Source organism: Macadamia integrifolia, chromosome 9, assembly GCF_013358625.1.
Source record: "Macadamia integrifolia cultivar HAES 741 chromosome 9, SCU_Mint_v3, whole genome shotgun sequence".
In the NCBI taxonomy this organism is placed as follows: domain Eukaryota; kingdom Viridiplantae; phylum Streptophyta; class Magnoliopsida; order Proteales; family Proteaceae; genus Macadamia; species Macadamia integrifolia.
In genome coordinates this window covers 26,058,326-26,083,021 of record NC_056565.1, presented here as the reverse complement: position 1 = coordinate 26,083,021, position 24,696 = coordinate 26,058,326, and the positions used below count along the sequence as shown (strand labels likewise).

Here is a 24,696-nt window from a genome sequence, read left to right as displayed (position 1 = left end):
TTTTCAAAAACTCCTTTTTTGGCAAAACCTTCTCTCTCCTCCTGTTTTTTTGAAAACTGCCTTTTTTGGCAAACCCTTCTCTCTCCTTCCGCTTTTTCAAAAACTACCTTTTCCAAACTTTCTCTCTCCTCCTAATTTTTCAAAAATCACCTTTTTCCAAGCTAAAATTTCTCTCTCCTCCCATTTTTTCTGAAAACCCCCCTTTTACCCATTGGACAAAAATCCTATCTCTTCACTTTAGGCAAGAGCCCCCCTTTCGTCCATTGGAGAAAAGGATTCCCCCTCCCCTACTTGGTTGAAAAAAAACTAGAAATACCCTCCCTCCCTTAGAAAAAATATAGACCAATAGACACCAGAATCCCTTTCAAAGTGAAATTTTCCTCCCCTCCCCTCTCTTGATTTTCTTCTGATCTTTAGGGCGATCTTCGTTAAGATCAGAAAACTCATTCGGATCTTCGAAATGTTCTTCGGGAGCTTGAAGATTTTCAATCCAAATCCTTAGTTAGATCCAGTTTTTAACCAAAAATAGTATGTTCTTGAGCCATCTCCCTTGAGTGTTCTTGAGTGTTCTTGAGCGTTCGTGAGCGTTCTTGAGATAGAACCCCCCCTTTTTTTAGGTTCTTTGGGTCTACGAAGAGATCTTTGTTAAGATCTGAAACTCTATTTGGATCTTCAAAGTGTTTTTTAGGACTTTTGACTTCTTCAATCCATTTTTAGGTCAACCCATCTTTTCCCATTTTTTTTTTCAGAAATAGCCTTTCCTAGCCGAACCTCTGTCCGAGTGTCCTTGGAATCTTTCTAGGAATAACCATTCACAGTGGAAGCTTTGTCAAAGTGCCACCTCAGCCTAGCCCTCCCTTAGCCTATCCCCAGTGGAAGCTCTGCCAGAGTGCCACCTCATCCCAAGCCTGAAAATAGCCTTTCCCAGCCGAACCTTTGTCTGAGTGTCCTTGGAATCTTTTCAAGAATAGCCATTCCCAGCGAAAGCTCTGCCAAAATGCCACCTCAGCCTAGCCCTCCTTTAACCTATCCCCAGCAGAAGCTCTTTTGTAGTGCCTCCTCATCCCAAGCCCAGAAATAGCCTTCCCTAGCCGAAGCTCTATCCGAATCCAAAGCCAAAAAAAGCCTTCCCTGGCCAAAGCTCTGTCCAAATCAGAATCCGAAAGCGATCATTCCTAGCCGAAACTTTGTCCAGATACTTTCACAATCAGCATCTCTCAAGAAAGAAAGTTGAAGGTCAAGACCATCTTCCCCTGAGCCAGGAGAACACGAAAGATAGTCCAAGCTAGTACTAATCAGGGGCCCACCCCTCTTGACCCGAAACAGGAATCAAATTCAGGTATAATCTCCCTCCTCATTCATACATAATGTAGACATCTAATAAGCCTTGTTTTAGTGTATATAATAGTTTGAATTCAATTAATGTATATATGTGTGATAACTTAGCCATACATGTGAAATAGTAATAATTGTGGAAAATGTTCATTCTCAAGCATCTAGCAAGAAGATCGGTTGGACTGGGCAGATTGGGTGCTTAACACCTTCTCAACTCTGTAACCTAACATTTACCCTAAATCTTTGGACCAGACCTAATTTCGGGCCCTTTTCTTAGGAATTGGGCCCACCCTCAAGTCCTAGGCCCATAACCCTAGGTGGCGACTCCAAACCCCATTTGCATGATCCCGATCCTCGAATTGGATCATCATCAAAACCCCCATCTTAAATGATGAATTTCACACTCTTACGAAATAGGCCTCCACGTATCTCCAAGCGGTGATAGGTTGGTGTGGGGCCTGCAAGCAAAGCACACACGACTCAAACCCCTCCCCCTCACCACAAAGGTGGAGGGAGAGAGAGGAGAAAGGACAGGATCCATCTCCGGCCGCTACCCTCACAGTGGTGACTCCACTGGGGACTAAATGTCAAGCTTCCAATACTAGATGCTACCTTTAAATGCAAGAACATTTTCCACCATATTTGTCTGAAAACATGTTTGGCTAACCCCATGTTTGTAACTGTATTCGATAACTGCATCATGCATCATGCTCAAAGTGAAATCATTTGGCGAGGGACTCCCTATCATGCACGCACCCTCAGGGAGGTCAGCACATGTCATGGAGAGTACTCTGAGAGCAAATGATACCCGCTTCCTGTACAAGAATGAAAGGTATCATCAAATGACGAGGATGTTGTATTTGTGCCAGCACCCTCGGGGAGGTCCATGCACTTTATAGCATTCTGAGATCGAATGCGTCATCAAACGATGAGGATGTCCATATTTGTGCCAGCACCCTCGGGGAGGTTTGAGCACTTTACGGCATTCTGAGATCGAATGATGGTTACCCTATAATATAATTTTGTACACAATCACTCACGGTTCCACCACCTCGTGGCTAATTGCTTAACCTCATGTGTAGTCACTGGTAATGGGCAAGGTAGTCACCCCCTTGATCTCGTACCTATGGGTATATCAAAAGGATCATGTACCTCGCGTATATAGATCCTGTCTAGGAAGCCTTGTTAGTCCTATTGCATCCATCGCATGCTAGCATCATGTAGAAAATAGATGAAGAAGTTAGGAGCGCCACAAGCTAATTGTAGAGCTTGTTTGCGGTCTTAAAAAGGAATGTTCCTACACTATAATCCTGTCGTAAAGAATTTCTTTCCTAAAGTGGGTTTTGGATAAAAGGTGTCCCTCCTCCTTAAGGAAAAAGTCAAGATACATGACTCAGGGGCAATCCTGCCAAAGTCAAGTTAAGTCCCGAGAAAATCATGAGGAAGGACACCTAGTGGGAAAAGAGCATGGAAAGCATGACTTTATTGCATGGAATGTCTTATGGGAATATTCTCGACAAACTATTTATATAAATCTCCCGCTTATGACATTGGGTGGACCAGGGGCATCGAACCCTATCCACCCCCTATCATTAAGCGGACTAACTTTGGATGGATCATTGGTTGATATAGTGAATGTGTGAACAAGGGGTGGGGAATTCAAGAATCCTAAAATAAACCACTTTTGGTTCAGGCACAATTTCACATCTCAAGTATTCATCACGGTCCCTTTAGACTTGTCAGGGTAATCGATTGACTTGCTTGAATCCAGAATCTCTTCCGTCATCTCTTCGAGATTGTCTACTACCAACTGATTACAACCCAGTAAGCATGGATCCACCCAACATGGAAACACCCAAACATGCCTGGGTCCGTCCCGTGGGAACCTTACAGGTAGAAATGGCTGAAGTCAAATGAGGGATAGCTCAGATATTGCATACACTTTAGAACCCTCCTAGAGTTGATCCCAGAAATGAGCCAGCACCGGCAACAGGAGGTGTGGACCCTAATGGAGCTATAGGTCATCGTGGAAATTCTTTTCGAGCTGACTTAGGGGACCAAAGCATGTCTGACCAACCAGTCAGAGAGGATCTTCACCTACCCATCCCAATGGTCAATGAGGGGCCTATTATAGGGTCCCTCCTCCTAGGGTAGTGATCGAAGATGAAGAAGAGGAATTTGTAGCACACGTCCGCTTTGAGCCTCTGGAGATGGAGAAAGAAAGGAAGCTCAGAGAGCACTTAGAGAAGTTGGAGAGCATGATTCGAACAAGAAAAGGCTTAGAAGGCCAAGCAGTGGATTCTGAGGAAATGAGTTTTTTCTCTGGAGCAAGAATTCCAAGAAAACTCAAGTGGTATACTGATAGATTTGATGGGTCAGGAGACCCCAAGGCTCATCTCAAGGTCTTCCTCAGCATCGCCAAGTTATGGTAACTTGCAGATAACCAGATGGGGCAAGCCTTCATGTTAACCCTATCAGGACTAGCACTGAGATGGCTCACACAGTTGGAGTCATCACAAACTCAGAATTGGGTGATGGTAGTAAAGGCCTTCACCAAACAATGCTCCTACAATACTGAGGTGGATGTGAAGTGTCGGGAGCTTGAGTAGTTGAGGCAGCAACCTAAAGAAGGATTCACCGCCTTCTTGATGAGATTCAGAGACAAGGCCACCAAGATGGCAGATAGGCCTTTAGAAGTAGAGCAGGTAGAGATGATAATAGAGAACTTGTTAAAGCCCTATTATGATGTTCTTTACTATCAGCATTTACAAATTTTTGATGCCTTAATAACCACCAGCACACGAGTGGAGAAAAAAATTTTGAGAGAGGCCTAGTATCAAGGATTTTCCCAAGATGCAAGCAAGAACACCTGAATTAGATGGGGAAAGAGTCTGAAAACTAATATGGTAAGTACAGTTCAGCAGTCAGTCTCACCAGCCACTTCTTCATAGCCCTTTATAAAACAAGCAGATGCACCTGCCCAAAAGGCTCCTCACCCAATAAGGTAATTTTCTGATCTGGGAATGCCCATAACGGCCGCATATGAGAAGTTAAAGAAGCAAGCATTGCTAAGGATAGTGGCTCCAAGAATGATTAGCAACCCTCCTCCAACTTGGTATAGGGATCATGAGTATTATGCCTACCACACTCAGAAGGGGCACAATACTAAAAGATGGTTGGGTTTACAACATGCAATTCAAGACTTGGTAGACAATAGAACCATTGAGGTCAAGATCAAACAGCCTCCCAATGTCAATACCAATCCACTCCCAGATCATGTGAATAATTTGGATGAAGAAACTACAGAGAGTGACCCTACCCAACTCATTGTACCTAGAGCTCGGAAGAATCATATGAATGCCCGCACTTATAGGAAAATCATAATTCAAAGGGCTAGAGTCATAAGAACCCCCAGAAGAAGATAATCATCAGAGGAAGAGTCAGAAGATCGGGTGTCCCCCATCCATCCCTCCTCATCAGAAGAATCCACCACACCGCATTACCAACCTCTGCCACATTATCAACCTTCGCCATATTATCAGCCTAAGCCATATCATCAACCTTTCCCCCACCATCAAAGTGGAGGAACCTCTTCAACCTATCATCCCCAATCTTCATATCCTACCCCTCACATTACATCATCTTCATACCATCCCACTTTACATTCCTCATCACCCTCATACCAATCCCATTCTCAAGGTTCAGTGTATAACCCAAAAGGAGGGACGGACGGGTACGATTGGAAGGATATGCTTGCACTACCAGATTCCCCAAAAATGACTTCATCAACAGGGTCAATAAATGCATTAGGGGAAGACCAGGAGAGTGATTCCACTTCCCTAATTCAGCCTGCTGTAACTTCAGAAGACAATCCAGAGGTAACTGAAGAGATTACAATTGATCTTCACAGAGCAGTAACCACATTGGCCATAGCGGAGCATATTAAATAATACACTTTCTTAATCCACATAGGGAGTGACATAGAGGATGATGAGTCAAGGCTAGTCCAAATTCGAGCCAATAATGATAGGACCAACCCTATGGAAATCTTCCGGTCCATACGCTTTGAATACTACGAGCGTTTGGATGCCGGAGAATTTGATGGCCTTAAGGAATCTGATGAAGAATCAAGTGGGAGTGAAATCAGTGAAGAAGAGGATGATGACAATGATGATGAGGATGAAAATGAAAATGAGAAGGATGGTGATGACTCTGATTCTCGAGGGGATGATGGGTATCCAGAATGGGATGACTACCAAGGGCCTTGGTACAATGATTATGATGATGAGTCAGAATATTACTCACCAGAACATCTGACATGTTTCTCAGTCTACGCCATTGGCAATGATGACCTAATAGCTGATCCAACAAGTGCCATTCACCCTTCCCTATGCATGGAGGGAGATGATTCTACACTAGATTCAGAGAATGAGTGGGAATTTGGAGAGCCAATGCAAGTTTATATGGATGAACAATACTCCACATTTGAGTTGGAAGAAAAACTGTGTGAAGTGTATTCCAACACATTGAGAATGCAAGAAAGGGTAGAAGAAATTGACAAAATGTTAGGAGAAGTAACTGTCAGTGATATTTACTACCAGGAGCAATTGGATGATCTAGAGGAAATAGGACCAGATGACACAATCGCAGAGCCAGTAGACACTGCATTCCAACAACTTTCTAATGCAGTCAAGAAGCTACGAGCCAGGGTGGTGGATATTTGTGGAGGTCCTCGACTTCCCACCCCAAGCAGGGAAGGAGAATCAGATGAAGATGATTCTATGGTGGGGATGATCACCCTAACCAACCGTGATGATGAAGATAGTTATCCCACCAAGATTATTGTGAAAAAACCAATCAACGTGATGAAAACTAGAAGTGGGAAAGACTACAAAGGCAAGGCTCTAGCAGTTGAGTGGCCAAGGGCTAATGAAGCTGGAACTAGTAGCATAAAGAAAGAACTAGAGAACCCAGTCTTGGCACAACTCAAGAAATCCCAGAAAAATATCTCCATTTGGGGATTGTTGATGGCGTCCCCTTCGCACCGTGAAGCAGTCTTGAAGTCTCTTGCTAATGTGCAAGTACCGATCGAGATAAATCCGATGCACGTCACACATATAGTAGGAGCAACATACGCAGTGTAGCCTATGATGTTCTTAGATTCTAAGCTTCCTAAGGAAACCCAACACAATCAGGCTTTCCACATTATAGTTAAATTCCTTGACAAAGTGGTTCCCCAAGTTCTTGTTGACAATGGGTCCACTTTGAATGTGCTACCATTGAGATCAGCAATGAGTATCGGCATTGATGAGCACATTTATGTGTGAAATCTAGGGTAATAAAACATGCATTTTATATATTTAGAATGGAGCTACCTTGGGTTTTACTCTCTTTTTGAAGGTTTTGTATTTTAAAGGCTTTAAGCATTATCGGACATCATATCTCTCCAAAAACAACTACCTAGTGTAGTTGGTGAGCTATGATGTGCAAAATTCCCTTGCTCACTAGGAGGTCTCAAGTTCGAATCTCATGGTTGTCTTTTTTTGGAGAATTTTGTTGAAAATTTCCTACTCTTCACACACTTAAAGCACTAAGGGCATGGAGGGGATTTCCACATCAAATTAGAAGCAAGGAAAATCGTGGAAGGGGTTGCTGCGCAAGAAGAGAAGAAAAGAAAAAGGGAGAAATAAATCTTTTCCAAATCTTTTCTCTCCTCCACATCATCACCAAAAGATTGTCCAAATCACACAGAGCAAGAAGGAAAATCGTCCCTTAGAGGGAGTAAAAGAAGAGAAATAAATTAAAAAATAAAAAAGAAAAGGAAAAAAAAAAAAAAAAAGTTATAGGAAATTTCTCCAAGTTTATTTCTCTCTTCTCTCTCTTCCACCTTAGCACTTTTAGTCTCAAAAGATCTCACTCCCAATTGTGGGTTTCTCCCTTTTAGGAAAGAGAAATTTGTTACCCTACCTCCCCATTCCCTATAAATACAACTCATATAAGAGGAGGGGAGACACTTCATTCTTCTTGTAGGTTTTTTTTTTAGTTGCTCTATCTCTTTCTCTAGCTCTAGTTCTAGGTTACGAAGCATGTCTTTCAAGTTCCATTTTTTTTTCTTTAGATTTGTTTTCTCTAGTACTAGAAATTTCAGATTTGGTTTATTCTAGATCTGGGTTTTAGTATTAGTAGTAACTCAAATCGATCAAGTTTTCAATTCAAGGGTTGAAGTTCAAGTAAGTAGGCTCCCTCAATAGTCTTCTCTCTCCCCTCTCATTCCCTCTTCTGACTACCCTTTCTTTCTTAATTTAGAATTTTAATTTCAGTCATTACATTATTGCTATCCCTTTCCCCCAAGGTTCATGGCTAGTCTATGTGTTGGCTTTGCCCCTCCTAGCCATAGAACCATCAATTTATTGCTTTCATTTTAATTGTCTCCCTTTCCCTAAAGCCAAGTAGAGTAACCCTTGTAAGAGTGACTCTTTGGTCAAGTAGGGAATCTCATATTGTGATGCATCCCTCGGGCTAAGTAGAGAAACCTACTTGTGAGTGTCTCTCTAGCTTTCTCCCCTTTCTTTTATTTTATTTTTATTTCAGCATTTATTTCCTTTATTGTTTTTTTTTTTAAATTGCTTGGGTTGTTTATTTTTAGTTATTTATTTATTTAATTTTAATTGCGTGGCTTGCGTCTTTAAGTTCTTAGATGACGAATGGTTAGGACGTTAGTTTAGATATATATGTTTAGGACGGTAATTAGAATTAGATCACAACCATTAATTGGTTCACTTTCGTATTATTAAAAGAAGTAAAAAAATAAAGTGGCTGCTCTCCCTGTGTTCGACCCGTAGCTACACTGATCCGTGCACTTGCGGTTACATTTAAAATCTCAAACAAGTTTTTGGTGCCGTTGCTGGGGAGACAGTTCCATATTATTTTTTGCTTTCTTTTGGTAAATCAGAGTGCTTTGTTTGCTTTGTTTTGTTTTTTCTTTTCTTTTATTGAATTCCTGAGAAGAACAACTTGCAATAATAGTTGTATCGGTGGAGGTCGCCATGCCTCACAGTATGATAAAGACAGGTTTCGCCCTATAGCAGTACCTCAGGAATTGACCTGAGCAACCCCGGATCCCTACCAGTAAGCTCTCAAAAAGTAAAAAAAAAATCGAAAAAATCATAAAAAAATCATAAAAAAAGTTTTGCTATCCATTCTTTTGTGCTTGTCTTACTCTAGTTGTGGGTAGTTTTCTATTGCATGAGTGTTAGGTGGGTACGTAATACTAAGAATCGGTTAGAAAGAAGAGATCCAACAAGTAGTGACCCTATATGTTTGCTCTCTTTAAAACCTTCAATTTGGGAGACCAACAACAAAACCCTTCACCTAAATCTCTGAAAGATAGGTTCTACCCTGCTAGAATAGCCCAACCTTCCTGCATAGTTCTACCACAAGCCCAGGGCAATAATTTTGAACTCAAATCTCAATACATCACTATGTTGCCCCAGTTCCATGGGTTGACCTCTGAGGATGCATACCTATTTCTAAGAGAATTTGAAGAGGTATGTGTTCTAATTAAGATCCAACAACTTTCTGATGATGCTGTTAAGCTTAGGTTTATCACTTTTGCATTGAAAGACCAAGCTAAGAAGTGGTTGTATGGGTTACATACAAATTCCATAACCTCATGGGAACAGTTCACAGTTGTCTTCCTTAAGAAGTTTTTCCCAACTCACAAGGCCAATAGGCTTAGAAGTGATATCCTTCAGTTTTGGCAAAAGCCTAGTGAGTAATTTTCTAAACTTATGGAGAGATTCAAGGATCTACTCCAAGAATGCCCTCACCATGGCCTGACCTATGGCATTTATGTCAAATAATTTATGAGGGTATTGATTACCCAATAGAGTCTATGTGCCCTGAGGGATTCACATCCTTTACAGATGAAGGAAAGACATGGGAATTCTTACTTGACTTAGCTGACAAAACCCGTGAGTAGGAATCAACCTAAGAGAGTGAAAGAACCATAGGAGGAAAAAGATATTTTGTGGATGGGATAGTAGCCAAGGAAGCCCATTTGGATAGCCTAATCAAGAGAATTGAGGCTATTGTTCCTAGAGAGCCGTCATCAGTCAATTTGGTTAAGATTTGTGCTTGGTGCCAGTCCCCTGGACATCTCATAGAAGAATGCCCCAACACCTCTGGGGGAACTTCTAATGATAGTGTTAATGCCTTATACCAAAATCATCCATATAGTAATACCTACAATCTAGGATGGAGAAATCACCCAAATTTCTCTTAGAATCAGGGCAACCAAGTAGGGCCTTCCAATTTCCATAATCAAGGTCAACCTGGACTCCAAAGGCCTCCCTTTGCACAACAATATTTTTTCCAAAATACTTTTCCTAGGTCAAATGTAGGACCTCGGCTAGTTTTCCTAGGGCCCCTCTCCTATCATCTTATCAGCAACCCCCTGGGTTTACCAACACTGGAGAGGCAAGTAGAATAAGTGACTTGGAAAAAAATATGACCCTCCTCATGACAAGCCATCAAAATCTTACGAGAGAACTCACTCAAGTTGTCTCAATTATGCGTGAGAGGGAGAAAGGAACTTTACCCAGTCAACCAGAGCCTAACCCTAGGCATCATCAGCCTGTTAGTTCACAAACATCAACTAATGCACCACTGAATATAGTACAAGTTCAGACCCAGCAAGGGCCCTCTAATCAATGTAATGTTGTTTATGCCCTTAGGAGTGGTAGAGAGTACCAATAGAGCGTTCTTAAATCTTCCTCATCTATTACTCCTATTAACTCTCCTTCAGTTGAGGACACAAGTGTGCCTCTTGTTTCAGGTTCGCTTGATGAACCTAACGATTTTTTTAAAACTAAAGATGATTTGATTGAGGAAACAAAAAATGATTCTTCTGAACAGGGGCAAATCCCTAACAGTCCTTATGTTCATCCTGTCCCATTTCCTAATCGCTTGGTAAACAAAAGGAAGACTGCTTCCATGGACAAAATTTTAGAAGTCTTCAAAAAGGTAGAAGTGAACATCCCTCTTTTGGATGCCATATCCCAGATCCCCGCCTATGCAAAGGTACTGAAAGATTTGTGTACTCACAAATGTATCACTAGTGTTCCCAAAAAGGCATTCTTGGCAGGTAACATTAGTTCCATAATTACTCAGCCTATAGCAGCCAAGTATAAGGATCCAGGGAGCCCTACCATATCTTGTGTCATAGGCAACACCTACATTGAGCATGCCTTACTTGACCTTGGTGCAAGTGTGAATCTTTTACCTTACCATGTGTACAAGCAACTTGGATTGGGAGAATTGAAAGCCACTGGAACTACTCTTCAGTTGGTAGATAGGTCTGTTAAAATTCCTAAAGGGATGGTTGAGGATGTCTTACTAAAGGTGGGGGAATTTATTTTCCCTGTTGATTTCATTGTGTTAGATACCAAGCCCTTCTCAACCAAGGATGAGATCCCAATAATTCTAGGAAGACCATTCTTGGCTACCAGTAATGCATTAATCAACTGCCGGAATGGTTTCCTAAGATTATCTTTTGGTAACCAAACTGTTGAGTTTAACATGTTTAGGATAGGCAAGCAACCACATATGGAAGAAGAGATTAATATGATTGAGGATTTTCTGGATTTTTCTGATGATTTAATTACCAACTTTGATATTAATTTTGATTCAGAATTCCAAGAGTGTATGGATGAGTTGGATGATGATAGTGAAAATTTCTTTTCTAAAGTCTTGAGTCTTCACACACCTGTGGAGCCCTTAGGACCCCTTTTCAATTCCATTCCCAAACCTTTCATAGTTGAGCCCCCTAAGCTAGATCTTCAGGAGTTGCCATCTAGTTTGAGGTATGCTTTCCTAGGGCCTGACCAGACTCTTCCTGTAATAATTTCTTCAAATTTGACTTCTAGCCAGGAAGAGGAGTTACTTAAAGTGTTAAAAGATAATAAGGAAGCCCTAGGTTGGACCATGGCTGATATCAAGGGTATAAGCCCTTCTATTGTGCAACATCATATACATCTTATAGAGGATTCCAAACCATCCACAGAACCCCAAAGAAGAGCTAACACAGTGATGATGGAAGCTATTAAGAAAGAGATCCTAAAGTGCTTGGATCATGGAATAATATATCCCATTTCTGACAACCAATGGGTAAGCCCAGTTCACGTAGTGCCTAAGAAGTCTGGTGTGACGGTAGTTCCCAATGCCAATAATGAACTAATTCCAACCCGTGTCCAATCTGGGTGGAGAGTGTGCATAGACTATAGACAACTTAATGTGGCAACTTGGAAGGACCACTTCCCATTGCCATTCATTAGCCAGATGTTAGAGAGGTTAGCTGGACATGAATACTATTGTTTTCTTGATGGATATTCAGGCTATAACCAGATCCCAATTGCTTTAGAGGACCAACATAAGACCACTTTTACATGCCCATATGGAACATTTGCTTACAAGCGTATGCCCTTTGGGCTTTGCAATGCCCCTACTACGTTCCAACGATGCATGATGAGCATATTTTATGACATGGTCAAAAAATTCTTAGAAGTATTTATGGATGACTTTTCAATTCATGGGAATTCCTATTCTGAATGTCTTCATCATCTTTCTCTAGTTTTGAAAAGGTGTATATCTAAGAATTTGATTTTGAATTGGGAGAAATGCCATTTCATAGTTAAATCTGGTATTGTTTTAGGCCATGTAATATCCAAGGAGTGAATTAAGGTAGATAGAGCCAAAGTGGATTTAATTGATAATTCACCACCTCCTCAATCTGTTAAGGACGCCCGATCTTTTCTAGGGCATGTGGGCTTCAACAGAAGGTTTATTGAGAACTTTAGTCAGTTAGCCCGACCTCTGACTTCATTACTTGCCAAAGATCAAACTTTTGAGTTTTCTAAAGAGTGCCTAGAATCCTTCAAACAACTTAAGAAGGAGTTGACCAATGCACCCATTTTTCAACCACCTGTTTGGACTGAACCTTTTGAACTGATGTGTGATGCTTCGGATTTTACCATAGGAGTGGTTTTGAGTCAAAGGATTAATAAGTTGCCCACTGTCATTTATTATGCTAGTAGGACCTTAAATGATGCACAACTCAATTATACAACCACTGAAAAAGAATTTTTAGCGGTTATGTTTGCATTAGAAAAGTTTCGGTCTTACTTAATTGGTTCACATGTGGTGGTGTATACTGATCATTCTGCTCTCAGATACTTAGTTCAGAAGAAGGATGCCAAAGCCCGTCTCATTAGGTGGGTTTTACTTTTGCAAGAGTTTGATTTATAAATTAGGGATAAAAAAGGAGTTGAAAACCTAGTTGGAGACCATTTATCCCGGCTTCCCAATTCCTTGACTGTCGATTCTCCAGTCAACGAGAACTTTCTAGATGAACAGTTATTTACAGTGTCTAGTGAACCATGGTTTGCTGACATTGTCAACTTCTTAGTTTCAAGTGTAACTCCGGATCACTGGTCCACCCAAGATAAGTATAGGTTTCATTCCCAAGTTAAGCACTTTTTCTGGGATGATCCTTATTTATTTAAGATATGTCCGGATCAGATTATCCGACGATGTTTTCCTGATCATGAGCAATATTCTATTCTCTCTTTTTGTCATGATCATGCATGTGGTGGACACTTTGGACCTAAGAAGACTGCCGTAAAGGTTCTCTAATGCGGATTTTATTGGCCAACTATTTTTAGAGATGCTTTTGATTTTTAAAAGGCTTGTCCCTCGTGCCAGTCTTTTGGCCGTATCAATAAGAGGAACATGATGCCCCTCAACCCTATTTTGGTAGTTGAGATCTTTAATGTATGGGGCATCGATTTTATGAGACCATTCCCTAATTCCTTTGGGAATTTGTACATACTTTTGGCCATTGATGAGGCCATACCTTATAAATCTAATGACCATAAAGTGGTGGTCCAGTTTCTCAAAGAGAACATTTTTTCCCGCTTTGGTGCACCACGTGCAATAATTAATGATAGGGGTACTCATTTCTATAATCGGCCTTTTGAGGCCTTAATGAAAAAGTATGGAATCACCCATAAGTTATCTACCCCTTATCACCCCCAAACTAGTGGCCAAGTGGAGGTGTCTAATAGGCAGATCAAACAAATCTTAGAGAAAACTGTTAATCCCAATCGTATGGATTGGTCCCTTAGGCTCATTGATGCCTTGCGGGCCCATCGGACTGCATTCAAGATTGATCTTGGTCAGTCTCCCTACCGTTTGGTGTATGGGAAAGCTTGTCACTTACCAGTTGAGTTAGAGCATAAGGCCTTTTGGGCCATCAAGAAGCTCAACTTTGATTTGTCTGATGCGGGAATTCATCGTAGGCTCCAACTATCTGAGTTGGAGGAACTTAGGAATGAAGCCCATGAAAGTTCTAGGTTTTACAAGGAAAAGACCAAAGCTTTCCATGATAAGCACATTCTACGTAAATCTTTTGTAATTGGTGATAAGGTCTTATTGTACAACTCTCGATTGCATCTTTTTCCTGGTAAGCTTAGATCCCGATGGGATGGCCCGTTTATTGTCCATAATGTATATCCCCATGGGGTTGTGAAGATTTTAAATCCAGGAACAGGGGTAATTTCGAAGGTTAATGGTCAGCGTTTGAAACCATTCCTCGAGTTTCCTAATACTGGTAGTGAAGAGGTCATGGAGATCCATGAGCTCTTTACACTGATGATTAACTTTTAATCAGGTATGACCCCCTTGCATTGTCTTTGTTTTTAATTCTTTCCATGCATTAAGGACATTGCATGACTTAAGTGTGGGGGAGGGAAACCAGTTTCTGCTTTTTCCACTTTGTTTTATTTGTTTTTCTTTTTGTTTTTTTGAGCTTGCTAAAGGATGAAGTCCTAGTTTGGCTTTTGGCTAATGATCATACCATTCGGTTGCTTGATGTATGAAAATAAAAGTTTTGACTAAGGTACCCATTTTGAAAGTATAAAAACCCTGTTGAGAAGAAAGAAAAAAGCCTGTGTCTTAAGATGGGACTTTCTTCTGAAAAATAAGAGACCCCTATTTTATGGTGTTGGACCATATGTAAGTCTTTGGGTTCCTTGTACTTTTGATTTGGAGTTGAGACATTCTTTTTAATTTGGCATGAATTGACAAATGCACAATTTTAAACGAAATGTGAAATGTGGTATAAAGAAGAATAAGAGTTGATTTCCTTGGAACTAGACAGGGCATTGTGCCTCAGGAAGCGTGGTGTCTTGATCAAAATTCCTTGGGAGGAAACTTCTGAAGGAACTCTAGCATCACTGTCTTTTTGGGCATATGCAAAAACCGAAGCTACATAGTAACTTGGGTGTATGGTGTTTACTCCACCATGTCATTCAGGCCAAAAAGTAGTGGAGTAGAATAGAGTTTATTAAGTAAAAAAAAGGAGAAAAAAATGTGCAAATGTCATTAATGATTAGTAATATGTTTTGGTCAAAATCACTCCAGCGCCTTAGTCATTGGTTCCCTATTTCTTCACCAGTGGTTTTTTCTTAAGATAAAGATGTTTTGGAAGAGACGAGGTGAGTTCTAAATTAAGAAATATGCTAGTGCCTGGAATTGATAAAGGGTAATAAAAGTTCAAGTGTTGGGGTCCCCTATAAGAGAAATTATCTTTGCTCCGGATCGGTATGGCCCTTACCTTTAGCTAAGGTTAGGATTTGTTTATTCTGAATTTTAGGTGTATATTCACTACAAACACCCACGAGACACAACTCGTCCATTAGGGGTGACCTAGGGTTTAAAGGCTTGTTGCACATGCTAAGTGCAACTGTGATTCCTACGAAAGTGAGTTAGGATTTTTATTTTTATTCTTTTTCTTTTTGTTTTGCTCGAGGACTAGCAATGTCTAAGTGTGGGGGAATTCTGATGAGCACATTTATGTGTGAAATCTAGGGTAATAAAACATGCATTTTATATATTTAGAATGGAGCTACCTTGGGTTTTACTCTCTTTTTGTAGGTTTTGTATTTTAAAGTCTTTAAGCATTATCGGACGTCATATCTCTCCAACAACAAATACCTAGTGTAGTTGGTGAGCTATGGTGTGCAAAATTCCTTTGCTCACTAGGAGGTCTCAAGTTCGAATCTCATGGTTGTCTTTTTTTGGAGAATTTTGTTGAAAATTTCCTACTTTTCACTCACTTAAAGCACTAAGGGCATGGAGGAGATTTCCACATCAAATTAGAAGCAAGGAAAATCGTGGAAGGGGTTCCTGCATAAGAATAGAAGAAAAAGAAGGAAAAAAAAAAAAGGGAGAAACAAGACTTGTCCAAATCTTTTCTCTCCTCCACATCATCACCAAAAGATTGTCCAAATCACACAGAGCAAGAAGGAAAATCGTCCCTTAGAGGGAGAAAAAGAAGAGAAATAAATTAAAAAATAAAAAAGAAAAGGAAATAAGTAAAAAAAAAAAAAAAGTTATAGGAAATTTCTCCAAGTTTTTTTCTCTCTTCTCTCTCCTCCACCTTTGCACTTTTGGTCTCAAAAGGTCTCACTACTAATTGTGGGTTTCTCCCTTTTAGGAAAGAGAAATTTGTTACCCTACCTCCCCATTCCCTATAAATACAACTCATGTAAGAGGAGGGGAGACACTTCATTCTTCTTGTAGGTTTTTTTTTTAGTTGCTCTATCTCTTTCTCTAGCTCTAGTTCTAGGTTTATGCTTTAAACACTTTTGTAAGTTCTTTTTATTCAATTAATGCAAGCACTTTTGTTTTTGATTCAGTTTTTTATTTTTTTATTTTTATTTATTTTTTATTTAAGCAATTGAAGTTGTAATTTTCAAGTTCTAGTTCTAGGCTTAGTTCTAGGTGACAAGAATAAGCTATGAAGCTTGTCTTTCAAGTTCCATTTTTTTTCTTTAGATTTGTTTTCTCTAGTACTAGAAATTTCAGATTTGGTTTATTTCAGATTTGGTTTTTAGTATTGGTAGTATCTCAAATCGATCAAGTTTTCAATTCAAGGGAAGAAGTTCAAGTAAGTAGACTCCCTTAATAGTCTTCTCTCCCCCCTCTCATTCCCTCTTCTGACTATCCTTTCTTTCTTAATTTAGGATTTTAATTTCAGTTTTACATTATTACTATCCCTTTCCCCCAAGGTTCATGGCTAGTGTATGTATTGGTTTTGCCCCTCCTAGCCATAGAACCATCAATTTATTGCTTTTATTTTAATTGTCCCCCTTTCCCTAAAGCCAAGTAGAGTAACCCTTGTAAGAGTGACTCTTTGGTCAAGTAGGGAAGCTCATATTATAATGCATCCCTCGGGCTAAGTAGAGAAACCTACTTGTGAGTGTCTCTCTAGCTTTCTCCCCTTTCTTTTACTTTATTTTTATTTCAGTATTTTTTTCCTTTATTGTTTTTTTTTTTAAATTGCGTGGGTTGTTTATTTTCATTTATTTATTTATTTAATTTTAATTGCGTGGCTTGCGTCTTTAAATTCTTAAATGACGAATGGTTAGGACGTTATTTTAGATACATATGTTTAGGACGGTAATTAGAATTAGATCACAACCATTAATCGGTTCACTTTCGCATTATTAAAAGAAGTAAAAATAAAGTGGCTGCTCTCCCTATGTTCGACCTGTAGCTACACTGATCCGTACACTTGTGGTTACATTTAAAATCTCAAACAGGCGTCAACTTGAAAGAAATGAGGCCAACCACCCAAACCATAAGGGCATACAATAATACCAAGAGGAAGATCCTTGGCGTCATTACCCTTGCTATAAAAATTGGCCCGGTGAAGTTTGATGTTAATTTCCAAGTCATTGATATACCGGTAGCTTTTAACATGCTCTTGGGAAGGACTTGGTTGCATCCTATGAAGGTGGTGTCCACTAGTCTCCATCAAAAAATGAAGTTCATTCATGAGGGGAAGGTGTTCTTAGTGGCCAGAGATCCTAAAGTGGTTAACACTTTGGCCAACATTGAAAATGGGGAAGAACAAGACTAGGAGGTGCAACTAAGTGGTTTTAAAATAGACACCACTTGCGTAGCCATTTCCAAAGAAGCTCCAAAGGAGAAAATCCCGGCTAACTATGAAGCAATCTGGAGTCCGCCAGTGAATCAGATGATGAAGAACATATAGTATTTCCTTGGCATGGGACTAGGGAAATATCACCAAGGAGTTCCAAAGCAGCCTAGTTTGGCAGTGAACAAAGGAAAGAATGGTCTCGGTTATACTCCCCTAACTGTCAAAGGGCAGAAAGTGCTTAGGATGACTTGGAATACCTCCATCACTTACAACCCTACTCTCAATGGGTATTTCGTGAAAGAAGGAGAGGATTTCCCCTTTTGTGGAAGTGTAGAGCTGTGGTTTGATGAAACCACCGCCAAGATGCATCCAGGACTTGAAATTTTCTTCCAAGACTAGTTCGATTGGGTGACTCATGAAGTGGAACAACAGAAAATGCTAGTCAAAGAAGGTGACCAAGACAGTCGCATAATTGGGATAGCATAAATTGCACTGATTGAGACTGGGTCTTCCTCTGATGATCCTATAACATTGATCCAATCAAAGGGGGCACCTAGTCCTCGAGTTCTCATGAAGAGAGAATGGGAGAAGAAGATAAGGCTCACCTGGAGTCTGCCACTTCCCATTTATTTGAAAGGTTTCATTTGCTCTCTCCTACAAGAGCCAAGAGCTAGAGAGTTGCATGAGCTCAAGCCCCATCCTTTCAGAGGAAGAAGTGTGTATGCAAAACAAAGGAGAGCATAGAGGATGATGGTTTGTATGTACTATGCCCGAACCAATTGTAATGGGAAGGCTTCTGAAGGTGGTCAAAGATGTGACCGAGGTACCGGGATGGCATCCCTCAATAGGCTAAAAAAGATGGACTTCATAGGAAAGGGATTGAGCAGTCTCCACCGATCTTCACCCCTCAGAAAGTTCAGCTTCTGAGTGCATGAGATTGATCAGCTGGTATTCATGAAGAAGCGGGCACCTGTTCAGAGGAACTATGATGCCACTAAAGAAATAGCAGCAACTTTCTCATAAGGTGGAGAAGCCCCTTTGCCACATCTCCTCATCCATCAAGCCACTGAACCACTTCTGAAATGGACAAGCATTGGAGAAAACTTCAAGTTTTCTCTTACTATTGAGTCAACTAGCCTGATTACCCTTGGCGAAAGCATCAAGCTAGTTATCGAGTATGTTTTTATGATTCTATGTAAATCTCCCCTATTGAGAAGAGTCCAGAGTCCTTATATGACGGGTCTGTTACTCCTTTCATGAATGAAATTTATGATTCCGAGTATGACTTGCCTCCTTTTTCCGATGATGATCTTAATAAATATCAAGAATTAATAAAACAATGCAAACCAAAGAAAGCCCAACCCATCTGTGAGGATACTGGGGTTATTAATCTAGGAACCAACCAATGCCTTCGAGAGGTAAAAATTGGCACTACCCTTGATGACAAAGAAGCATAATGGAAGAGTAATCTTTTGAAGGAATTCACCAAGGTCTTTGCTTGGTCTTATGAGGATATACTTGGTATCAACCCCAACATCATGCAGCATCGATTGCCAACTTACCTTGGGGCAAAGTTGGTAAAACAGAAGCTCCGAAGAATATGGCCAGAATGGAGTGAGAAGATCAGAGAAGAAGTTGTGAAGCAATGGAATGCGGGGTTCCTATAAGTGGTAAAGTACCCCCAATGGTTGGCCAATATTGTACCAGTACTGAAGAAAGATGAAAAGGTATGAATATGTGTAGAATGCCGAGATCTTAACAAAGTAAGCCCTAAAGATGACTTCCCATTACCTCGCATTGATGTATTGGTGGATATATGGTAGGGCATGCTTTATTATCATTCATGGATGGATTCTCGGGATACAACCAAATAAGCATGCACCCAGAGGATCGTGAGAAAATGGCCTTCACCACTCCATGGGGAACCTATTGTTACAAGGTGATGCCTTTTGGACTGAAGAACATTGGGGCAACCTATCAAAGAGCAGCCACGACCATATTGCATGATATGATGAACAAAGATGTGAAAGTCTATGTGGATGACATGATAGTAAAGTCTATAGATCGGAAGGGGCATATTCCCTCACTAAGGCGATTCTTTGAAAGAATCAAGAAGAATCAGCTAAAGTTGAACCCTTAAAAGTGTGTATTCGGGACAACGGTAGGAAAGTTGTTAGGCTTTTTGGTGAGTGAAAGAGGCATTGAAGTCGACCCTATCAAGATCAAGGCAATTCAGAAAATGCCCATGCCTTGGATTGAGAAGCAAATACGGGGATTTTTGGGTCACATCAAATATATTAGCAGATTTATAGCTCAGTTGACTACAATCTGTGAACCAATTTTCAAGCTACTAAAGAAGGATCAGCCCACAGAATGGAATGACCAATGCCAACAAGCTTTTGACAAGATCAAGGAGTACCTTATGAACCCACCAGTATTGACACCACTAGTGGAAGGAGTACCACTTCTGTTGTATCTGTCCGTGGGAGAGTATTCCATGGGATCTTTGCTAGCACAGAAGGAAATGGTAAAGGGGGTATAACACACCATATATTACCTCAGCAAGAAGTTTCTGGAATATAAGACCCAGTACACATCTTTGGAAAGAACTTGAGCTTCTTTGATTTGGGCAACTAAAAGGTTCCGACACTATATGGCTTCCTATCCGATGTGTTTGATCTCAAAGATGGATCCCATCAAATACCTCTTCGAGAAACCAGCCTTAACAGGAAGGATGGACCATTGGTTGCTTTTGCTATCAGAGTTTGACATCACCTATGTTACTCAGAAATCTATCAAGAGGTAGGCCATAGCTGATCATTTGGCTGCTCACCCCACAGAAGATGGAAGATCCTTTGATGATGCCTTTCCTGATGAAGGAATCACCGCAATAGAGGAAGAAGATACAGTTAATGAATGACAGTTATTCTTTGATGGAGCAGTAGATCAGAAGGGATGTGGTGCGGGAGTATTGCTTGTCACTCCTGACGGCCTTTATTTGCCTTCATCATTTCGCCTCGACTTCCCATGTACCAACAACATTACTGAGTATAAAGCTTGTGCTTTGGGACTCGAAATTGCTTTAACCATTGGGGTGAAAAGGATCAAGGTTTATGGAGATTCATCCATTGTCATCTGTTAGACATAGGGAAAGTGGAAGACTAGAGATGAGAAGCTAAAGCCATATCAAGAGCATTTGGAATAGGTGATTGAACACTTTCAAAAAATTTCATTCGAATACTTCTAGAGGGATAATAACAGGTTTGCTGATGCCCTTGCAACTTTGGCTTCTATGGTGGAGTGCAACCCTCTGCTAGAGTCCGACCATTCTTGGTAGAACAAAGAAGCAGAACCATTTATCAGAATATAGTGAACTCTCTCACTGTAGATGGTTGGTCTTGGTTCGCTCATATAGTGGATTTCATCAGAGAAAAGAAGTATCCAGTTGAAGCAACTGACAGAGAGAAGTTTCTGAGAAGATATGCCACCCAGTTTATTCTCCAAGAGGATCTGTTATACAAACAATCCTATGATGGAATACAATTGTTGTGTATAGATGAGGAACAAGCTACAACTATCATGGAAGAAATTCATTAAGGTCTTTGTGGACCCCACATGTGTGCCAAGATGTTATCTAAGAAGACCCTTAGACTAAGATATTACTGAAACACAATGGAAGGGGATTATGTGGACTTCGTCAAGAAATGCCACAAGTGTCAGATATTTTCTAACATCATACATATCCCACCAATAGAGTTGCATTCACTCAATTCACCTTGGTTATTCTCCACTTGGGGCATTGATATCATTGGAAAGGTTAACCTTAAAGCATCCAATGGCCACGGGTTCATCTTGGTAGCCATTGATTATTTCACCAAGTGGAAAGAAGCTCAGTCCTATGCAGTCCTCACATCTGCTAAGGTAGCCAAATTCATCCAGGAAAACATCATTTCCCGATATGGAGTACCTCAAGAATTGCTATCAGATCAGGGATCCCACTTCTGGTTCAAGACCGATAAAATCTGCACAAAATTCGGTATCAAAAGGCATCGCTCTACCACTTACAGGCCATAGACCAATGGGGCAGTAGAGGCAGCTAACAAGAATGTCAAAGTCATTCTACAGAAAATGGTGGAAACACACAAGGATTGGGCTGATAAGTTACCCCTTGCCTTTTGGGCATACTGAACTTCTATACGATCTTCGACAGGGGCAACTCCTTTCTCTTTGGTGTTTGGAGTTGAGGCAGTTCTACTCATGGAATTCCTGTTACCATCCCTGAGGGTGCTTCTTAATAGTCAACTACCTGAAGGAGAGTGGGTGAAGGCCAGACATACCAAGCTCAACTTTCATGATGAAAGGCGCATAAAAGTCATGGATAATCTGAATAAGTATTAACTGAGAATGGCGAGGCCTTTACCAAAAGGGTGAAGCCCCGCCACATTGAGGTGAGCGAACTTGTTCTTCGAGAACAAAGAGCCCCAATTCATGACCCAAGAGGAAAATTCAGGCTCAGCTAGAGCGGCCGTTTCACTGTCAAAGAAATTCTTCCAGGAAAAGCTGTGAAACTCGTAGACCATAATGGTTAAGAAATACCCAGACTGGTTAACATGGATTAGCTTAAAAAATATTTTGTCCATGGTTTAAAGTATCGGTCCGTATCGTACCGTATCGGCCGATACGTATCCGTATCAGACCGTATCGATCGATACGTATCCGTATCGGCCTTTACCGATACGATACTGACCAATACGATACATACAATTTTTAAAACCCTTTTATATCGATACATATCTTACGATACACACCGATACGCACTGATACTCATCGATACGTACCGATACTCTATGAAAAATTCAAAATTGAAGTGAAATGTACATTTCGGTATGTATCGGTATGTATTGGTATGTATCGGTACGTATCGGTGTGTATCGGTATGTATATACGTATCATAAAATGGCCAAAATGGGTAATGTTTTAGAAAAACACAAATTTTTGAGGTGTTTTTGTTCCAAAGTTGCTGCCAACCATTTTTCTCTCTAACTAAAGTGGAAATCAAGGTTGGGAACAAGTATTTTACATTTATGGGACAACTACAAACTTTGGATTCTTAGTGCGATACTCTCAATTTACTGTTTATGCATAATACATGTTATATATAACTTTTTTTAACTATTTTTTTATGCAAAAGTGTATAAAAAAGTGTTTCCTATCCATTTATGTGCGTATCTTTAGCGTATCTTCGATACGATACGATACCCTCCAATACATATCTTAATTTTGGCCGACTGATATGGCGACCGATACTGATACTTTAATCCTTGATTTTGTTTGAAAGGGTGAATAGCCTGAACTACGTCAAACTTGATTCCTTTCGAGGGATACGTAGGCAACTTGGCATGTGCAAGTGCGGTCTCAACCATCTAAGGCAATAAATTCGTTCCTAAATTAATTATCAAGGTATCTTAAAAGATCATTATAGTTTGTGTCCCCTAAGAATCGCTATTTGGCATGAAAGGCCATTAGGTATCTATCATCCACTGATTGGTCTGTCACTTCTTACCCAGGATTCTATCCCCAAGAATCACCATTTGGTATGCAAGGCCATTAGGTATCTATCATTCACCTATGGTCCATCCATTCGTATCCAGGATTTTATCCCCTAAAAGAAAATCGCCACTCGACACCAGTCTATCAAGGGCAGTTTATTCTCCACCCTTGATCAGTAAAAAAAAAAAAAGAAGAGCTTGATGCAACAGTGGTAAAGGCTTGTTTGAATCATTAGCCAATGAGTAATGCTTTGATAAATCATCATATCTCATTGTTTGTATTAGTTTCAGGAAAATTCATGGGCTCGTTGGATAAGATATTGAGGAAATGGACCTTAGACATAAATGTGAGGGCACTAGGATTACTGAAATCCATGAATGTGTCATTTCTTGGCTAAGTTGGATATGTGAAGCTACATCACCAATTACTCCGATAGGTGCCTCAACACTGGGATGCCAACCTATACGTATTTCAGTTTGGATTAGCAGAGATTTACCCAACTCTTGAAGAATTTTGGGTTTATATGCTATCTCCACCCAAAGGCAGTTTGTTCCAACCCTCTTTGAAGAAAGATTGCTTAGAGGAAGTTCAGGATTTCTTCGGATGGAAAGAAGAAGAAGTAAAGCAGTTTGTCAGGTATGGGAAGATCGACATTTTGAAGGTGGCTTAGATCTTCATCCAATATGTACCAATGGGAGGAATCCATCAGCAATGATCCCTGGATGCTTATTTACTTTGCATGATAGCTTGTTATGTTCTCCACACTCCTGGGCATGGTCCATCATCTGTTTTGATTGAGGTAGTAAAACAATTGAAGAAGGGAGGTGACATCGTCCCTACGGTTCTTGCAGAAACGTTCAAGGGATTTGATGACATGGGTTATGGCCATAGATTCAGACTAGACCATTATCAGGGGAGTCTTGCTATTTTTCAGATTTAGCTTCTCGAGAAACTGAAGCTCACCATACCATTAAGGGGAAGCCCACTCAAAGTTTTTTTTTACTGGAAAAAGAGAAGTTTCAGAATTCGACCTTATCACCGATTGGAAGAAGTACTTGCAGGAAAGGACTGTGTCGAATATCGTATGGAGGTGCCTAAAGAAGCCACAAGAAGATTTTTTGACGAAGACCCCTAGCCACAATTATGTCAGACTAATGGGATTGACACACACGTCCTTTTATTTGCCTTTGTACATTAGCCGACAATATGGGCTCGAGGAGACGGACCTAGAAGAGTTAGTGAACTTTCACCCACCTCAAGCATTGTCTCCCCACCTTGTTATTCACTTATCCCATTTGTGGTAGGAAAGTGGCCCCTCTTTTCATGTAATTCACCTGGTAATGAAATGAGGAAGTGTGTGGATTTTTGTGTTATCCCGATTATTCTAATTATGACTTGAGTTATGGAATTGATTGTGCCTAAGCAAAAAACAAAAAAAAAAAAAAAAAAAAGAAGAAAGATTTTCTTTGTGCCAAAATTAAGTTTTCATAGAGATGTTGAAATAAAATAATGAACAAACAAGGGGAGGGAAAAAGAAAAAAGAAAGAAAATATCCATGTGTTTGTGTTTTCAGTGAATACAGGAACAAATCCCTATGGGTCAAAAGCCATCATCAAGAATCAGATTCTAAACCAAAAATCAAGAATCAAGGAAAAATCAAGAGGAGACATAATTGACCTGGCCCTAGGAGGCCCAATCTCATTGACCCGGTCTGAGATAGCCCAGCTCGGTTCGAAAGGACCCGCCTGGAAGACCAGATAGCCTAGCCCGGTTTGAAAGAACCCACCTGGAAGATCAGATAGCCCAGC

General features: G+C 40.4%; 1 non-coding gene across 1 annotated transcript; it reads right to left on the bottom strand.

Moving 5' to 3' along the window:
* Positions 1-9,065: 9,065 nt before the first annotated feature.
* LOC122090215 lies at positions 9,066-9,172 on the bottom strand. The gene has a single exon (XR_006143456.1). It is a non-coding gene; the product is annotated as a small nucleolar RNA R71 (small nucleolar RNA).
* Between the last annotated feature and the right edge of the window lie 15,524 nt (positions 9,173-24,696).